This window comes from Giraffa tippelskirchi, chromosome 6 (assembly GCF_054371585.1).
Source record: "Giraffa tippelskirchi isolate mGirTip1 chromosome 6, T2T-mGirTip1v1.2.pri, whole genome shotgun sequence".
Classification (NCBI taxonomy): domain Eukaryota; kingdom Metazoa; phylum Chordata; class Mammalia; order Artiodactyla; family Giraffidae; genus Giraffa; species Giraffa tippelskirchi.
In genome coordinates this window covers 21,765,444-21,783,189 of record NC_137280.1, presented here as the reverse complement: position 1 = coordinate 21,783,189, position 17,746 = coordinate 21,765,444, and the positions used below count along the sequence as shown (strand labels likewise).

At 37.2% G+C, this 17,746-nt stretch overlaps 1 protein-coding gene across 25 annotated transcripts in view; it reads right to left on the bottom strand.

The window, feature by feature from the left end:
* The window catches only part of OXR1 (oxidation resistance 1), a 492,548-nt gene that overhangs the window by 323,489 nt on the left and 151,313 nt on the right, over positions 1-17,746 (bottom strand). The window lies entirely within an intron of this gene.

Here is a 17,746-nt window from a genome sequence, read left to right as displayed (position 1 = left end):
ACGAGGGCTCCCATGTCAAGTAAAACTTACAAGCTTTTCTCTAATCTATCTGTTGTCAGTTTATTTATTAGACCCAGCTGAAAAACCCTAAGAGGAGAGAGGTAAAATGGCACCTTTCTTACAATATGATAATGATACAATTTAAGTATGTTAATAATTATGAATCAAAAAAAATATATGTGTCTAGCATAACACACATACACACAAATCTGCCATGCCACTCCCCTGCTAAACCTTTGCAGTGGCGTCCTAGAATACCTCGGAATTCCTAGCTTAAAATCCAGCTCCTTACCCCAAGGCTCCTAGCTGTCCCGCCACCTGTATCTTCTGCCCCTCTCTCCCTCACATTCTCAGCCACACAGACCTTGGCAGTCTTCACACACAGCAAACTTGTTCTCACCTGCTGCTCCTTTGACTGCAGAATCTTTCACTAGATGTCAGCATGGCTGATGCCTCATGCAGCTCTTAGCTCAACTGTTACCTTCTCAGAGGTGCCCCCAGGATCCTACAGCTAAGGCAAATCTGACCCACTGTGTCCCCCAGACACACTCACTTTCAATCATACTGCCCTGTGTTATGGTCTTCATGGCACAAGTCAGTTCATGTTGTGGCATCACCTCATTTAAGTATGAATTTCCTTGTTTATTATCTCACCTACTACTGTTATAGTAAGCTCAAATGGAGTAAAGACCTCAAGTATTTTATATATAATTGTGTCCTGAGTCTCTGGAATAGCACCTGACTCTTGGTAGGCCCTCAATAAGTAACTGCTAAGTGAATAAATTATAGTTCCTGAATCCAACTTCTTCCAGGTTTACTGAGGTATAATTGCCATTTGACTTTAACAGCAGTTACTTACTCATTTTTCTTAGCACAGATAAACTTTTTAAAATGTTGACATTTAGATTAACTTCTATCCAAATTGTTACAAATTACAAATGAAGTAAATTGAACTCAGCTTTTTTTTTTCTTTCCGAATCGTTTAACAGTGAGCAAGTTAAAATGATCACCCCCAAAAGCAATTTTTTTCTTATCTGTTTTAGTGGCATTCATAGCTTCATAGTCAAGATGTATGATATCACCAATAAAATATGCTATTTCAAAGCACATTGAAAGCTCCAAGTTTTTGGAAAATTGTCTATATCTTAGAGTTACAGTTTTAATGAATTTTTCAATGTTTTCTTCTCATCACCTCTTCAGTTAACAAAGTTCACAACTTTGTAATAAAGTTGGTGCTTTTTAAACTGTAGCAAGCAAAATGCAAAACTCTCTGAATAGATCCTCTATGATTTAATGGAATATTAGTGTTGCCTAAACCATCGGGAACACAGTAATTCAAATGATTATATTGCTATGCACACCCATATAAACATGCATGCACACAACATCAAAATGAAATAATTTAATCAGAAGTAACATTACATTCTAGTTTTAATGGCAGAACATATACACAACTAAGGCATGATGTCAGAAAAGTATGAGATTTAAGAGATAAATTGAATATTAAACTTGTCCTTTAAAAATGTTTTGTAATGTTGTTTTTCTCCCCACTCCTAAAACAACTTTTAGGTTTGCAGAGGGACATCTCATGGATGATAGATTAATCCTGTAAGCCAAAAACTCATTTCAGTACAATTACTTTTCTAGATAACTTTTAACTGCTAGGTGAGAAAACTCAGAAATCTAATTCTGTTATACACCTACAAGGAAAAACAAACAAGAAAAGTATATTTTAAAAAATGTGTTTTTTTTGGGGGGGAGGGATAAATTGGGAGATTGGGTTGACATACATATATGTCTATATATGTTGACATATATATATATATATATATATGACATGCTACTATATATAAAATAGATAACTAATAAGGTCCTACTGTATAGCACAGGGAACTCTACTCAATATTCTGTAATGACCTGTATGGGAAAAGAATCTAAAAAAGAGTGGATATATGTATAACTGATTCACTTTGCTATAAAGCAAAAACTAACACAACATTATAAACCAACTATACTCCAATAAACTTTTTTCTAAAAATTTCTTTCAGCAATGTTTAGAGAAGTGAAATCCAAAAGTAACTAGAGGGCTTCCGGGTGGTTCAGTGGTTAAGAATCTGCCTTGCAAATGCAAGGGTAACCGGTTCAATCCCTGGTCCGGGAAGATTCCACATGCCTCGGAGCGACTGAGCCCCTGCACCGCAACTACTGAGGCCAGGCTCTACAGCACATGTGCCTAGAGCCTGTGCTAAGCCACCGCAATGAGAAGGCCACGCATAGCAACGAAGAATAGCACCCAGTCTCCACAACTAGAGAAAGCCTGGGCACAGCAACAAAGACCCAGGACAGCCAAAAATAAATAAATAAAATAAAAGAATAAATCTTTAAAAAAGTAACTACAATCTAAAAATAGGGGGATGCATAAATAAAATGTATGGAATAATATAAGACTAGATATATAAATATATATATAAAACACAGACACAGTGGGGGAAGGAGAAGGTGGGATGAATTGAGATAAGCATTGACATATATATATATACTGCTGTGTACAAAACAGATAGCTGGTGGGAAGCTACTGCATAACACAGGGAGCTTAGTTTGGTGCTGTGTGATGACCTAGAGGGATGGCGTGGGAAGTGTGGGAGGGAGGATCAAGAGGGAGGGGATATATGTATATTTATACCTGCTTCATGTTGTTGTACAGCAGAAACTCATACAACATTTTAAAGCAGTTATCCTCCAATTAAAAATAAAACTATAAAAAATGGATTGAGTAAAGCAAGTTGCCACAAGATACAAACACATATGATGTAATTTATACACAGAATACAATATTCCTATATTCCTCATTCAACACATATTTTAGGGGCATCAACTTTATGTCAGTTATTATTTGAGACACAAAAAGATGTAATCAAAGAAGGTCCCTGACCTAACAAATAATCTAGTGAAAGAACAGATGGCAAAAACAGATAAATGCATGTATATATACATGCATACATGTCAGGCGGTGGTACATTTTATGGAGAAATATAAAGCCTGAAAAGGGATCATGAGGACTTTTCTATTATAAACTGAATGGGCTCCCCACCGCACGGGGAAGTGACTTTTGAACAAAACCCAAATGCAGGCAGTGATCTTATGGAACCACAGAAGACAGTCTGTGGAACAGCCATCCAGGGAAGGACGAGCAAGAGCTAAACCTCAGAGATGGAAATGTGCTTGATGTGCTTCCTAAACAGCAAGGAGCCCAGTGCTCCTGTAGCTCAGGGGGCAAGGCGGAGATCGGAAGGCTTGGAGGTTGGAGGGTGGATCATACAGGGCCTTGGTGAACATGGCAAGGATTTTGCATTTTATTCCAGTTGCAATGGTGCCCCCATGGGCTAGGATGATGGAAGTTATTAATACATGATCTGATGTATGCTTTTAAGGATCAATCTAGCTGCTGGGTGGAGAAGAGATGGAATATGTTGGAATGATTCTATGAGAGAGAAATCAAAGAGCAGCTAGGAAGATGTGGCAGTAAACCTGATAAAAGATGCCATGAGGGAGACTAGGGAAGAAGCAAGAGCAGGTAAACAGGGCTTGGGACTATAATATACTTTCACTTGAAGGCAGAGCCAAGCAGATATATTGTTAGTGCATAAAATGGTACGTAGTAAAAGCACAGAATTTACATGTTGATAGTATTGCCTCTAGGAGAGGAGAAAGGGGAATAGGAAAATCTAGGCAGATTCAACTCTCTCCAATATTTTATTTCCTTTAGGGAAAAAGAAAACCCTCTGATCCAAATATGATATAATCTGAACATCTGTTAATTCCTGGTTTTGGATATTCCAGATATTTGCTATATTATCTTTCTAATATCCTGGTTTTCATATTTTCCCATAGGAATTACATTCTACACAGAAAAGAAGAGTAAGTAATATCTATGCTTTTTTCTCCACTGTGAATCATGATTCATCCATTTATTCAACAAATATTCCTTGAGCATCCATTCATGCTGCGAGACTCTGGTTGCAGGTGCTTTGGAAGCTATACACGGCAACACAAGTCCTCATGGAGTTTATATTCTGCGGGAAAAGGCAGACTATTGAAGTAACAGATATATATATAAGGCCATTTTGGATAACGGAATATGAAGAAAAATAAAACAAGATGGCAGAGTTATTTCAAATTGGTTCTAGCTTATTTTCTTATAAGAAAAATCTAATTTATTCAGTTTTATTCCCGTAGGAAGTTGGTAAAAATAATTTATCATCAACATCACCTTATTATTATTATATCTCATGAATTTTGCAGGTCAGGGATTTGGTCTGGGTGGAGTGTGGAAGGTTTATTTGTGTTTCATGATATTGGGATTTTAGCAGGGATGTTTCAGAAGTCTGGAAATAAGAACAACTGTAGGATATATTAGCATATCTTGGGCTTCCTTGTAACTTGGTGGCCCCAGTTGGACTTCTATGTCTGCTCAGGACTCTAAGAACAACTGTCATTGGAGTTGCAGGCAGAAGCTGCAAAGTTTCTGTGACCTAGCCGCAGAAGTCCTAGAACATCACTTGTGTCACATACTATTGGTGAACCAAGCCACCGAGGCCAGCTTACACAAAATAGAAAGGAATTAAGCTCTACCTCTCAATGGGAGGAGTTGTTGTTTAGTTGCTAACTTGAGTCCCATTTTTTGCAACTCCATGGACTACAGCATACCAGGCTTCCCTGTCCTTCACTATTTCCTGGAGTTTGCTCAAACTCATGTCCATTGAGTCAATGATGCCACTCAACCATATCATCCTCTGTTGCCCTCTTCTCCTCCTGCCCTCAATCTTTCCCACCATTAGGGTCTTTTCCAATTAGTTGGCTCTTTGAATCAGGTGGCCAAACAATTGGAGCTTCAGCATCAGTCCTTTCAGTGAATATTCAGGGTAGATTTCCTTTAGGATTGACTGACTTGATCTCCTTGCTATCCAAGGGACTCTCAAGAATCTTCCCAAACACCACAGTTCCGGTTGGTCTTCAGGGCTTGGTCTTCTTTATGGTCCAACTCTCATATCTGTACATGACCACTGGAAAAACCACAGTTTTGACTATACGGACCTTTGTCGGCAAAATGATGTCTCTGTTTTTTAATATGCTATCTAGGCTGGTCATAGCTTTTCTTCCAAGGAGCAAGCTTCTTTAATTTCATGGCTGCAGTCGCCATCCACAGTGGATCTGGAGTCCGAGAAAATAAAATCTGCCACTGTTTCCATTTTTTTCATCATCTATTTGCCTTGAAGTGATGGAACCAGATGCCATGATCTCAGATTTTGAATACTAAGCTTTAAGCTAGCTTTACACTCTTCTCTTTCACCTTCATCAGGAGGCCCTTTAGTTCCTCTTCACTTTCTGCCATTAGGGTGGTGTCATATGCATATATGAGGTTATTGAGATTTCTCCCAGAAATCTTGATCCCAGATTGTGATTCATCTAGTCTGGCATTTCACATGATGTACTCTGCAAATAACTTAAATAAGCAGGGTGACAATATACACCCGTGACGTACTTCTTTCCCAATTTGGGACCAGTCCATTGTTCCATGTTCAGTTCTAACCGTTGCTTCTTGTCCTACATATGGGTTATTCAGGAGACAGGTAAGGTCTCTCTTTCCTTACTTTTAAGAATTTTCTAGTTTGTTGTGATCCACACAGTCAAAAGCTTTACTGTAGTCAATGAAGCAGAAGTAGATGTTTTTCTGGAATTCTTTTGCTTTTTTTATGAGGAGTAGCAGGAATTTAATCTACCACAGAGAATTACTTTATTTAGAGATGCATTAACTAAAATTCATTAATTAAGTCTATAAAATGGAGCAATAATGTCTGCCTCAGAGCACTGTAAGGATAGCAAATAATGTATAGAAACTATCTACATCAAAGCAGGGTTTTGGGGCCAGACACCAACTCTCTGTGCAGTCAAAAATTTGTTTATAACGTATAGTCCCCCTCTGTAGCCATAGTTTCTCCATATCTATAGCTCTACATGCATGAATTCAACCAACCACCTGTATAGCGTAGCACTACAGTACTGACTGTTAAAAAGAATCTGCATATAACTGAACTCATGCAGTTTTAACCTGTATCGTCCAAGGGGTTAACTGGAGTACCCAAGAGGACCTCTAAAATGGATCTGTTCCCATAGACTTAGGAAAGGAACAACAAGACTCCAAAACCATTTTCCTCTGAGATGAGGAGGGTCCAGGAAATCCTTGAAATCCACTAGGACTAGAAGAGTGGGATAGTCATAATAAGGCTCTATTATTTTCTCCAGTACTTGGAAGACCATGATAGGAAGATAAGCTAAAATACCACACCTAAGATACTCCAAACTCTGCATCTGTCTTAGTTCCCAAAGCTTTATGACTTCTGAAAAGTAGGTAGCCACTTTGTTTTGGTAAAGGTAGAGAGTATAATTTTATACTCAGCAGGTTTTTAGACATGGAAGGAGATAGGCAAGTGAATTCTTGATTCTTAGGATTATAAAATCAATAAACTTTTCTTCCTGAGGCAGCTGTTAAAACCAAGGCATTTTGAATAGAGTAATAAATATTCCTTTACTTACCTCTGAAACGAAGTCAGATAGGTAAAGAGCACAATCTACATTTGAAGAAACTATGGGATAAACATAACTTTCATTCCCATTGTGCTGTATACAATTGTATTTTTTAAATGCTAACTAACTTCATTCCACCAGTTCTCTTTTAGAGATTAAGCAAACTAAATCGGTCCATTGGTTTTTATAACACATAAAGTTCCTTTCAATTCGTTGAATGGGCCTTTGAATGTTTGGAAAATGCATTCATTTTATAAGGGATTATGACTTAAGAAAAAATGCTTAAAGAAAATAAAAGATAGCAACCTATTGTGTTGTTAAATGAAATCACTAAAATTTTATTATGTAAATAAAATCACTAAAATTCTATCTGCACTTATGTAATAGGCTACAGAAATCCTTCTAGCCTTAGTTTTCATCTTAAGGAAATATAAATCTCTCTAACCATCAATTCAAAGAGAGTTATTAGTACAGAAATCACTAGAAAAACATTTACACTGAACATACATAAGCTTTAAATATACTGAATAAAATACTGGAAGACATGCACAAATTTACCTATATTTCACAATCTTATTTTCTTAGCAAAACTGAGAAATCCAAAGCAGTCTAGAAAAAACTCAACTACACAGGAAAAAATTTATATAGAATCTTACAGTCCTCTAAAAATATATTGATCTCTATAATAGCTCACTTGATAAATCAATTGTTTCTTAAGCCTCTACTATATGTCAGATGCTGTACTAAGATCAAAAGATATTTAGAAGAAATTCTTAACTCTTGAGGAGCTCACAGTCTTGAGCTGGTAGCCTTCTCTCCACCCTTGAGGAATTGAGGGTGGAGAGTGAAGTACCTGCGTGCATGCTTAGTCGCTTCAGTCGTGTTCGACTCTGTGTGATCCTATAGGCTACAGCCTGCCAGGCTCCTCTGTCCATGGGATTCTCTAGGCAAGAATACTGAAGTGGGTTGCCATGCCCACCTCCAGGGGATCTTCCCATCCCAGGGATCGAACTCCCGTCTCTTACATTTAACCTGCATTGGCAGGCGGGCTCTTTACCACTAGTGCCACTTGGGAAAGAGAATAAAGTACCAAGGGCCAATTTTATCTAAAAGTGCAGCCATTGCTAATGAATTTTCAGCAGGAAACAAATATGAACAGAAACGGATCTTAGATAGATCACACAGTAAGTGAAGAAACCAGATTGTGAACCCAGGGTGGTGAGTACTGACAGCTCTCACTTTATCCTTCTGTGGACAACTTTGGATTGTTGCCAACTGAGATTGAGCTGAATCCTAACTCTGCAACACAGTGGTTATGAAGCTGTAGACAACACCTTAACTGCTCCAAGCCTCAGGTTCCGATTTTGTAAAAGAAGGGTTTAAATTTCTGTTCATGGCTGAGAGGATAAGTAATCATCTTGTGGTGTGTGTGTGTGGGGGTCTTCCAGGGCGACCCGTTGCACATATGGCACCAGACCATGCCTCCCACACGTCCTGTAACTGGGATGCCTACATATGTTGGCATTTGAATTTCTAACTCAAATATCTTTATTCCTTTAGTAATATGTTGAGTTGTTTTTAATATTTCAAAAACCATTTAATATTAGTCAGTTTTCCTTAAATGCAGCACTCTGTACCTATCATCACTCCAATACATCAAAGTCCTATACTCTCTAGTTCTATACTATAAACAGTTTTGAAGCCAAAGTCTAGTGTCATCTACAGTCTTTCACCTAGATTTTTGAGAAAGATATTGACTACTCCATGCCCATAATTGTGGTATTCCATACAATATGGAATCCCATAGGAATTTTAGTTAAATGTCTGCTCTGGCAACACTGTAAACCAGTATACTCCATACGCTTTCCAATCTTCTCTTCTTTTTGCTTTCTCTACAATAGAAGGTGCTATGAGAAATACACGAACTCCCAGTCTGTCTTGCAGGCAGGTGTGGTCATGTGACAAGTTCTAGCCAATGAGTGGTGAGTGAAAGTCCCAGGAGTAACACAGAAGGGCCTTCTAAAGTGAAGTCTTAACTTTCCACCCAACCTCGTTCTTTCTGTGTTGAATACAGATGACATGCCTTGGGGTAAAGCCATCTCAAGACCATGAGGATGAGTGGGCTGTGAACCTTAGGCCTGCTGAGAAACAATACTGAAGGAGCTCCTTTCCTTAGTAACACCTTTAAGCACCCACATTATTCCTACACTTCTTAGTTACAGATTTCTTATATGAAAAATAAACCTAGTACTTATTTAAGTTATCTGTAGATGTTCTCTTCAATATGGTAGCCACTGGTCACATAAGGCTTTAAAATGTTAATAAATTAAAATTAAATCTCAAATTTGGTTCCACAATGTTGAACAGTGCCATTGTAGAACATGTCCATAATCACAGATATTTCTATTTAAACTGCACAGAATAAAATGTTGTTTGCAGCCAAATATACTGTGAATGCTACTGATGTTAATGTTTTTATCACTAAGCCAAGGGCAGAAACATTTCAGTCCCCATCTCTCAGCTAAGCCATATGCCTCCAGGTATTTGATTGTTTCATGTTGAAATAGCATACTCTGATTTATCGCTAGCCTTTCATCCAGGAGATTTTTCATACTTTCTTAGAGGATTATATTAGTCTGTCAGAACGTATTTTTCACATAACTCCAAATAATCAAGTACTCTCCCTAGAGATAATGGCAGAATTAAGAAAATTAATATTCCTGTGCTAATATTTCAGGAAGAAAGGAAAGGCAGCCACATCATGTCACAATCACAACATTGCCAAGTTGAAGCAACTGACCCCAGTAAATGACAATCTCTCCAGTGGTAGCTCTCAGTCCTTTCAGAATATACCAGTCTCTTTTATTCTCTTAAAAATTATTCCAGGACGAGAGCTGAATCTGAGACCCACATTATCCACAGCTGCAAGCCTAGCTATCCGAAGCTCTGTCCTGCAGACTTTGATTAGGCTTCAATAAATATAGTCACGAATCAGCCTATCAAACACAGAGGCATATCACAGAATTTAAATCAATTGAAAGAATATCTGATGAAGCAATTTCTTACAATTTAAACTTAGTTATAGCAAAAGAGGAACAGATGATGAAAATTTCAAGAACATTTATGACAAATTTCCTAAGGTAGCAATTCTAATTTTAGCTTATTTATTTAAGTCAGAAAACAGTGATTATAATCATATCTAATATTTATTGAGCATTTATTATGATCCAAGAAGCATTGCAAGCAATGTTAATAAACTTTTTTTAATCCCCACAAATGTACTCTGAGATAATTACTGTTGTTATCCTAATATTATACATAAAGTGATTAAGGCACAAAGAGTTTTAAAAATTTGCCCAAGGTCATGCTGAGTAAATGAGTAAATGGTGAAACTCAAATTCAGATGCTCAAAGATCTGTCTCCAGGGTCTTCCTCTTAGTCACTATATTCTTTCAAATGGATCATGTTTCTACAGAAATGTCAAGGATTATTCATTGACTTCATGCAGATAATATCACTTTCAACCAGGTACCAAGATACACCCAGAAGTCTCAGGCCACCCTGACACTTTGTTCTCCATCACTTATACCACTTGAGCTTCCCTGGTGGCTCAGACAGTAATCTGCCTGCAATGCAGAAGACCTGGGTTTGATCCTTGGGTCGGGAAGATCCCCTGCCGAAGGGAATGGCAACCCACTCCAGTATTCTTGCCTGCAGAATTCCATGGACAGAGGAGCCAGCCCGGTAGTCTACAGCCCATGGGATTGCAAAGATTCAGACATGACTGAGAGACTAACACTTTCACCAAGATACCCCCAGAAGTCTTAGACCACACCAACACTTTTCTCCATCACTTATACTCCTACTTCTTAAAGAACAGAAAACAGCAATTATGAAAATGAGTATTTTCTGAGATATAAAGTTATTTTAGATTAAGGCATGATCCTCAATTATTTTAAAAGAGTGAATAAAAGACATAGAAAAGAAGAAAAGTATAGCAGATATGCCAGAAATTAGAGGTCTGTAGAATCTGGGTAACAATTTATAAAAATATTAATGTCAAACAGTTACTGAACACCTAAAGTGCCAGGCCTTATTCTGAGCATCACATTTTACCCTCACAACATCCTAGTGAGGGAAGTATCGTGATCCCATGTAAGAGAAGCAAGCAGCTGAGTCACAGAAATGATCAGGCCGATAGTAGATGGTGCTCCCAGGCATCTGGCTCCACAAGTGACCGTTCACACTTTTTGTGGCCTGGCCCTGACCTCTTTGCTACCTCAGCCCCCACTCCTTTCCCCTTTGTTCACTCTGTTTCAGCCTCCTTGTGTTCCTTTCATGCTCCCTCTTCAAGAAGCTTACAGTAATTTTCTCTTTTATCAGAGAGGCCTTCCCTGACTTCCTAAAATGACAATCCATGGTCCCAACTCCAGTACCTAGCAGATATTTATTGAATGAATAAAGAAACAGACCTGTGTCAAGTCTACTCCCTCAGGGAGGTACAGTGATGTTTGATACCAAGAAGACACTTCACAGGTGTTCTGGATTTGCTTTCCTTTCCTCACTAGTCTTTGTTCAGCCAATTTTTGGGGGGGTGGGGTAGGAGTCAAAGATTCTAAAATAAAAGATCAACTTTAGGAAATAAAACATATTTCAGAGAGAAACTAGTTCATACAACCCTATGACTATAGATGGTATATCCCTTTTACCAACCTAGAGGATAAAAGAAATAAAATCAATAAGGATGCGGACTTACTGATCCCTTAGTTGTTTTCACTGTTGTCATTCAATGGTAAAGCTTACACTTTCACAAAATATATTATGCAATGTATAAGATTGTATCAGAGTAAAAAGTAATATTATAAATGAAATCATCTAAAGTCAAAAATATGCCAAATAGTAACAAAATTTGAGTGAACTGCAGTTTTCAGTTTTCATAGGTTACTTCCAAATTATCCAAATTATTTTTTTTAGTCTATTTACATTAAATAACTCAATTCTTGGTGATGGTTTAAAGAAACACCTGTATTTCAAAAGGAAAAATTATAAATACTAAAATGCATAAGGAAAATTAATCCTCGCTGGTAATAAAAGAAAACTGAATAAAATAGGGCATCATTAAAAAATTTATGAAATGGAGAAAAAAATTAAATTATAGAAACTAATGATAGAGTCCAAGGAAATTAAAATCTCATAAAACTGTTGGCCAGGGTAAGACTTGAAAGAGGGCAATTCAAAAACTTCATTAGAGACTTCTAATTTTAAACACATATTGGTCCATCATTTACATCAGTACGAATTTTTCCCAAGAAAGTCATTTTGAATGTTGGAAGATTTGTCAGATGAATGCCTGTCATAGTGTTATCCGAATAGTGAAAGACTGAGAAACAATCTTAGTGTGACCAAGTGAACTGGTTAAATACATAATTGAATATTTAATAGAATTTTTACCCCCATTTACTAGTCATTAAAGATAATGTTATTCAAGAATATTTAATGACATGGAAATATTTATGTGTATTTTAGTAGGAAAAGGAGTTAACTAATTATGACAGAGTGAACCCATTTAAATGTACAGAAAAATTCCGGAAAAGTACACACAAAGTTAAAGGACTCAGATGACTGAATCTTAGATAATAGTGATATCCTCCCTTTCATTTCATGCATTTTCTGATTTTTCTAAAAAGGACAAAAGACATGTTTTTTTCAACTTAGAAAGAAATGATTATTATAATTTTTTTAAAACTGCTTGATAAAGGAGGAGAACGTATTTCACCTTTTCCCAGTATCTTGTGTAAGGTGATAATGATGAAATTATTTGTCTGGCTAGAGGCTCCTGATGGTAAAGAGGCTACGATTTATCTCTCAGGGAATGAAGAACAACCTCTTAGGACATGTACAGCTTTTCATTGTATCTTCATCTTCTGTGGTTAAAAATGCTGCCTACGTACACAGACCAACACTACCCAATTTTCCTCTCCTTTCTAAATCTAGTTTTGCCTTACCAAAGTTTAAATAATGGTAGACATCCACTAGCTAAACAATTGATCAGGTTCAATAAGTTGCATAACAGAGGCTTAGCAAGTAAACTTAATTTAGATGCATTTTGAGAATAATTAATTTATCTACCAGAATTTAGGCAATTTATTCTTTCCAACTGGCTTTCAGGTATATCCTAGCCATAGTTTCAGACATATAGAAATAACTCCTTAAATAAAGCCCAATCACTTAACTTGAATGACAGTTCCAAAACTGCACACTTGAAATTGCTTTACCAATGAAGAAAGCATGGTCAGAGTGACAAACAGATTCAAGGGATTAGATCTGATAGACAGAGTGCCTGAAGAACTATGGACGGAGGTTTGTAACACTGGACAGGAGGTGGTGATTAAAACCATCCCCAAGAACAAGAAATGCAAAAAGGCAAAATGGTTGTCTGAGGAGGCCTTACAAATAGTTGAGGAAAGAAGAGAAGTGAAAGGCAAAGGAAAGCAACCTAGATGTCCATCAGCAGACGAATGGATAAGGAAGCTGTGGTACATATACACAATGGAATATTACTCAGCCATTAAAAAAAATACATTTGAATCGGTTCTACTGAGATGGATGAAACTGGAGCCCATTATACAGAGTGAAGTAAGCCAGAAAGAAAAACAACAATACAGTATACTAATGCATATATATGGAATTTGAAAGATGGTAACGATAACCCTATATGCGAGACAGAATAAGAGACACAGATGCATAGAACAATTTTATGGACTCTGAGGGAGAAGGTGAGGGTGGGACGTTCTGGGAGAATAGCATTGAAACATGTATATTATCATATGTGAAACAGAACACCATTCCATGTTCGATGCATGAGACAAGGGCTCAGGGCCGGGGCAATGGGATGACCCAGAGGGATGGGATGGGGAGGGAGGTGGGTGGGGGGTCCAGGAAGGGGAACACATGTAAACCCATGGCTGATTCATGTCAATGTATGGCAAAAACTATTACAATATTGTAAAGTAATTAGCCTCCAACTAAAATAAATAAATTTATAAAAAAAAAAAAAGAAGTAAAAAAAAAATCCCTCAAAACCTCTAACTCACTCCACCCAGTCCCATCACCTCCCCTGGAATGTACTTTTGGTAACAGTTTGCAAACCTTGTGAACAATAAAGCTGTCCTTTTGCTTTAAGGAAATAAAAAAAAAATAAAAAAAGAAAGGCAAAGGAAAAAAGGAAAGATAGACCATCTGAATGCAGAGGCCCAAAGGATAGCAAGGAGAGATAAGAAAGCCTTCCTAACTGAACAATGCAAAGAAATAGAGGAAAACAATAGAATGGGAAACACTAGAGATCTCTTCAAAAAAATTAGAGATACTAAGGGAACATTTCATGCAAAGATAGGCACAACAAAGATAGGCACAACAAAGATAGGCACAACAAAGCACAGAAAATGGTATGGACCTAACAGAAACAGAAGATATTAAGAAGAGGTAACAAGAATACACAGAAGAACTATACAAAAAAGATCTTAAAAACCCAGATAACCACAATAGTGTGATCATTTATTTACCTAGAAGCAGATATCCTGGAATGTGAAGTCAAGTGGGCCTTAAGAAGCATTACTAAAAACAAGGCTACTAGAGGTGATGGAATTCCAGTTGAGCTATTTCAAATCCTAAGATGATGCTGTTAAAGTGCTGCACTCAATATGCCAGCAAATTTGGAAAACTCAGCAGTGGCCACAGTATTGGAAAAGGTCAGGTTTCATTCCAATCCCAAAGAAGAGCAATGCCAAAGAATGTTGAAACTACTGCACCATTGTACTCATTTCACATGCCAGGAAGGTAATGCTCAAAATACTTCCAGCTAGGTTTCAACAGTATGTGAACCAATAACTTCCAGATGTACAAGATGGCTTTAGAAAAGGCAGAGGAACCAGAGATCAAATTGCCAACATCCATTGGATCATAGAAAAAGCAAGGAAATTCCAGAAAAACACCTACTTCTGCTTCATTGACTATGTTAAAGCCTTTGACTGTGTGGATCACAACAAACTATGGAAAATTCTTAGAGAGATGGGAATACTAGACCACCTTACCTGCCTCCTGCAAACCTGTATGCAGGTCAAGAAGCAACAGTGAGAACCAGACATGGAACAACAGGCTGGTTCAAAATTGGGAAAGGAGTTTGTCAAGGCTGTATATCCTCACCCTGCTTATTTAACTTATATGCAGAGTACATCATGAGAAATGTTGGGCTGGATGAAGCACAAGCTGGAATCAAGATTGCCAGGAGAAATATCAATAACCTCAGATATACAGATGACACAACCCTAATGGCAGAAAGTGAAGAGAAATTAAAGAGCCTCTTGATGAAGGTGAAATAGGAGAGTGAAAAAGTTGGCTTAAAACTCAACATTCAAAAAATGAAGATCATGGCATCTGGTCCCATCACTTCATGGCAAATAGATGGGAAAACACTGGAAATAGTGGCAGACTTTATTTTCTTGGGCTCCAAAATCACTGTGGATGGTGACTGCAGCCATGAAATTAAAAGACATTTACTCCTTGGAAGAAAAGCTATGACAAACCTAGACAGCATATTAAAAACCAGAAGCATCACTTTGTTGACAAAGGTCCATATAGTCAAAGATACGGTTTTTCTAGTCATGTACAGGTGTGAGAGTTGGAAAATAAAAAAGGATGAATGCCAAAGAATTGATGCCTTCTAACTGTGGTGTTGGAGAAGATTCTTGAGAGTCCTTTGGACTCCAAGGAGATCAAACCTGTCAATCCTAAAGGAAATAAATCCTGAATATTCATTGGAAGGACTGATGCTGAAGCTCCAATACTTTGGCCACCTGATGTGAAGAGCTGACTCACTGTAAAAGACCCTGATGCTGGGAAAGATAGAGGTGAAACTGATGGAAGCAGAGGCTTCAAAGAGCATTTGGTTATTTGCTTCCAATCTTGCTTCTCTGAGGTCACGGTGAGAACACAGTCAGTCAGTCTTGCCCTCTGAAGGAATATAATAGACAAGCATGTGGAAGGAAGCCCCAGTTGTCCCAGCCCATAGCTAGCTACGTGAGAGAACCCAGCCAAGTGATCTCCCCACCCTACAACTAACCAGACATAGTGAGCCCCACTGAGCCCAGAAGAACCATCCAGCTGACCTACAGACATGGGAATAATGATAAATGCTTGTTATTTTAAACTACTATGATTGGGGGCAGGTTGCTACATGGTATTATTTTGGTGATAGATAACTGATATACTCATATATCAGAGTCTTCCAATTTTAGCTTCCTTATTACACAACTTGGAATTATTTCAAGAGGTCTAAGAAAGAGCAGAATTCTACACTAATATTCTTAGTATTAGTATTCTTGAATACTAATATTCAAAGTGTGTATGTATGAGTAGCGGGGAGTGGCCTGTATCCAGGTGTTGTAAAAAATCATCTATTTGGGAAGGGTACAAAATGTGTGAAAAATTCTATTTGCGTAAAGAACTCCATTTTGGGAATATGTTTTATCATGTACAGAGTATATTATCATAGCTGACATATAATTTATTACTAAATATATGCACATGTATTGGAGGCACATATTTTATTAATAGGTATACACCCTCAAAAAAGTTCAGAGGACACTGATTTTGACTGTTTACATTTGGTAATTTTCTTATCTAGCCTGGGCTTTCATGGTGGGTCATCTCTTCAGGAACTAAATGAAAACAAATTCACTGGCTAGGTGTCAGTATTCTCTTCTGAATATGATGCAATTTTAAGTATTTTAGAAAATTATTAGTATTCTATTAAAGTAAAATGAAAAATAAAGGTAGTGATGTACAATGTTTTCTTTTTTAAATATATTGTCTGTGTATAGAACATTTGCAGGGGAAAATACTGCAGTCTCTTTAACATGAGACCATTCCTCAAACAGTAACATCTTAGTTTGCCACATCAATTTAGAGTGATATCTTATTAAAATTTGGGATATAAAATATTTTAGATGGAAAATTTAGACATATATTAGTTTTACTACAAAATACTTACCAAAAGACACCTTGATTTTAATGAGTTTATACTCATTATATCTTTATAGATTTAGCAGTTCTGATTTTGTAAGAGATTGCACAGATTAATGGTTTATAGTGATTTTAAAATGCAGCTAATTTAGTTAATCACATAAACCCCCAAATAACTCCTTTACTGGAACTAAAATTACAAATATACATATTAGTAAACTAATAAGGAATGATGTATTTTTCAGGTTAAGGACATGTATAAGAAAGATATATTCTTCATGACTTCAGAGAGTAAAGATAAATGTTAGAACGTAAATTCTACAAATTAACAAATAAAGATGTACAACGTTCAATTCATGACCAATTTTACAATGTGCTACATCTTTAAAAGGAGAGTAATTTCAAAATGTCAACTTTGCTTCAGCATGGTCTTCTTCTATGTCAAATTCTCATAATGCTGCCACATGCTTTTTTTTTCTTTTACTCTTAGATCATTCTGCCAAATTCATACACATTATATTTAAAGGTATTTTTAAAACACAAGTAGTTTTCCTCGTCTTCACATAAAAATGCTTTCCTTCTTTTCAGTCCCAGAGAGCTACATATTCTGGGCTACTGATTTTCCAGAGAGCTCAGTTTTAACCCTTTGAAAGAAGGTTGGAATAATATGTATATGTTTATCTAGGTTGAACTGTATTCTTTCAAAAAAAAAAGAGAAGAGTTTAAAATCTGATTTACATATTGATTTCCATAGTGTTTTGAGTTATATCTAATTCCATAAAATGAAATAAATTTGTCACTTTATACTACTGCAGTCTAACTGGCAAATAAAAGGTCCAAGTTATTTTAAAAATCCATTGAATTATTGCCCATATTAAGGAACAAAGAACCTGAGGGGTGGCTAAGAGGTTGTCCCCAAGGATGCAGGAATCCAGACATGCAGAGCTGAGGGATGCAGTGTGCCAGCCTGTCCTGAAGGGGGAGCCTCTGCAGCCCCACCAAGGAGGGAGATACTTCAGCAGAGTCTCCTGGCAGACTTCATGGATTTTAGCTCCCCGTGCCTCTAGCCAGATAACGAGCTCATCCGTCATCTCTTTAGCTTTTGAGCCAACAGGCTATTGACTGGATCCGGGCTCTAGGG